The sequence below is a fragment of the Bison bison genome, unplaced genomic scaffold (genome assembly GCF_000754665.1).
Source record: "Bison bison bison isolate TAMUID 2011002044 unplaced genomic scaffold, Bison_UMD1.0 scf7180017864213, whole genome shotgun sequence".
In the NCBI taxonomy this organism is placed as follows: domain Eukaryota; kingdom Metazoa; phylum Chordata; class Mammalia; order Artiodactyla; family Bovidae; genus Bison; species Bison bison.
In genome coordinates, this window is record NW_011494785.1 from 3,712,602 (window position 1) to 3,715,285 (window position 2,684).

General features: G+C 54.8%; 1 protein-coding gene across 1 annotated transcript in view; it reads right to left on the bottom strand.

The window, feature by feature from the left end:
• Positions 1-2,678, bottom strand: part of LOC104992233 (WAS protein family homolog 1-like) — a 16,041-nt gene extending 13,363 nt beyond the window's left edge. The window contains 1 exon segment of the mRNA XM_010845014.1: positions 2,671-2,678. The gene's annotated coding sequence lies outside the window, so the exon portion shown is untranslated.
• Positions 2,679-2,684: the final 6 nt, after the last annotated feature.

Sequence of the window (2,684 nt, forward strand, 5' to 3'; positions counted from 1 at the left end):
GAACAAGGGAAACTGTAAGGACCAGAGACGGACACAAGGCATCAGAGGGCACTGACTGGCTGCCACAAGGTGGGTGCATGGTACCTGGCTAGGTGCCCCTGCCCTGCCTCATCTCACCTCAACCTCCCAAGCCTGGATGAACAATAAAGAAACCGTGGCTGCGGAGTGAAAAAGAGGGATGGACTGCAGGGCAGCGGGGAATTGCCTGTGTCTACTGCCGGGTACTAGCAAATGGCACCGGTTCTGCAAGAGCACAGAAAATATGGACTCTGGGTTCTTCCTCTTCTGGTCCCTGGGACCAGCTCCCGAGAAAGGACAGGCAATGGCGGGAGGCAGGGATGTCCGGCTTCTGCTCTCCCAGATTAGAGCTGCGCGTGGGGTGGGGGGAGGCAAGAGGAAGGAAGGACACATGGGAGGTGGACGGGAAGGAAAAACCCTCCTTCGAACTGCAAGAGGAGGGCAGAGTCAGTCTATTTATACTGGCTTTAATTAACTCCGCTCCCTGGTGCCACCAAAGCAGCAATCACTGCAGACGGCACTGATGTGATTGGCAAGAGAGGCATCGGGCAGAATATTAAGGCACCAAGCCCCTATAAATAGGCCTAATCATGGCCCCTCGGTAGAAGACCGTGAAGAAGACATTAATCAGCTTGGCACCATGGCCCAGACCTGCTCTCCTAGGTTGCAACAGAAGTGTGGGTGGGGCTGGGTAAGTCAGTCCAGGGTGGGTTTAGGAGGCTTTGTTTGAGCTTCAAGTCCTGTGTGACCTGGGTTAAGTTGCTTGCCTTCTCTGAATCTCTGATTCTTTCCACTTCTCATCCCACAGACTGAGAATGGCACTGCCCTCTGAAAAGTGGTTATGCTCAATGCTTCACACCAATATCCTCACCATGCTGGAGCTTACTCCTTCTCGCCCTTTGCTGGCTTCCCCCACTCTTCCTTCCACCCAGCTTGTTCTCTCCTACCCTTCCGAGGCCAGCACTCTTCCTGGTCTGAGATGACCAGTCTGCTCTCCAAGCCTTTCTCCAGTGGTGAACACCGCAGCTTCCTACACCTGAGCCTGCCTAGCACCCTCGTCAGGATTCTCAGAGTAACTCCTCACCTCCCCACCTCTCCTCCCATCATCAAGTGACCAAAGTGGAGCCAACTGATCCCAAACCACCCCCACCCCTGCCCCTCTTTGCATTTGCAGTGATGCAGCTCTGCTGGGCATCCCAGCTTAGTTCAGTAGCTCAGTTTTCCCACCTGTAAGACAGAGGGAGGAAAAGGCAGAAAGAAGGTACTTTCTGTGCTCATCTTGAGATGCACTTCTCATGGTCAGTCACCCACCTAATGTGTGTCTGTCCACGCACCAGGGGGTGCAACAGGCACAAAGCCCCCCGGGAAGGAAACGGCAAGTCTGTCAAAGAACTCAGAGCCTGAGTACAGGTGTCCAGAGCTTTTACTCATTCTGTCTAACAACTATCTGATCAACTATCAGGCACTGGTCCTGACCACAACGGAGAAGAATAAGACGCTATGCTAGCTGTGAAGACAGCCTGGAAAACAATTAAACAGTAGGTGTTAATGCTCTAATCCAGCTGTGAACCCAGTGCTAGGGGACAATGAGGAAGGAGCAAGTGGGGTCAGGGAGTCTGGAAAAGCTCTTGGCAGAAGCTGTGTCTCCCTACCAGGCCTGGGAGAGAGGGCAGGGAGAGCACCCCACGGAGAAGGGGCAGCTGAACAAAGGTGTGTAGGGAAGGGCAAGTGGTTTGGGCAGGGAAGATAAAACCATCCTTGGAGGAGGAGCAGAAAGACAGTGGCCAGACTGTGAAAAACACTGATGGCAAGGAGTACGATTGGAGCCTCAGATCTGCCATCCGGTATAGGGGCCACAAGCTACAGGGCTCCTGAGCACCTGAAATAAGCGATGCTCGTCTGAATGTAGATGGAGTCGAAGTGTAAAATACACACCGAATTTCATACTTCCTACCAAAACGAAGAAAATATCTCATTAAAAATTTAAATACTGATGACATCGTTGAAAAGACCATACTTTAAACACAGTGGGCTAAGTAAAGTGTATTACTAAGTTAATTTCGCTCTTCCCTTTTAAAGTCACACATGCAACTCGTAGTTTTTTGCACAGTATTTTTTTCCTTGACGGCGGACGCTACCTTTGACTCTACGGCTTAGAGAATCTTGGTGAACACTGTGGATTCTCAAAGGAGAGTGAACATACAGCAAATCGACTCTCACAAATTCTGCTTTTACAATAAATTTGCAAGTGTTGGCTTACCGACACCAGCTGCGGGCAGGAACCCAGGCAGGGTTATAGCGGTGTGGGGTCAACCAGGGGCCGGGAGGGACGGCCACAAAGGGAGGGTTCTGAGAGCCGGGCCAGTGGTGGGCAGGCCCGCGGGGCGGGAGCCGGGCCCTCCTCGCAAACCGGTCGGGGTTCCCCGGGGCCCCGGGTCGGGGAAGGGGGAGCGGCGACGGCGCGTACGGAGGCCCAGTCCAGACCCAGCGGACTGACGCACGGCCAGTCGGCGTCCGAGGCGGAAGTCCCCCGGCCCGGGCCTCCCGGCCGGCGTCCCCTGAGGCCGCTCCCGCCTCCGTCCGTCCCCTCGGCGACCCGCCCCCAACACCCCCTCTCCGTCCCGCCATCCCCAGCCAGGCCTGCGCCCTCACCTGCGTTACGCCCG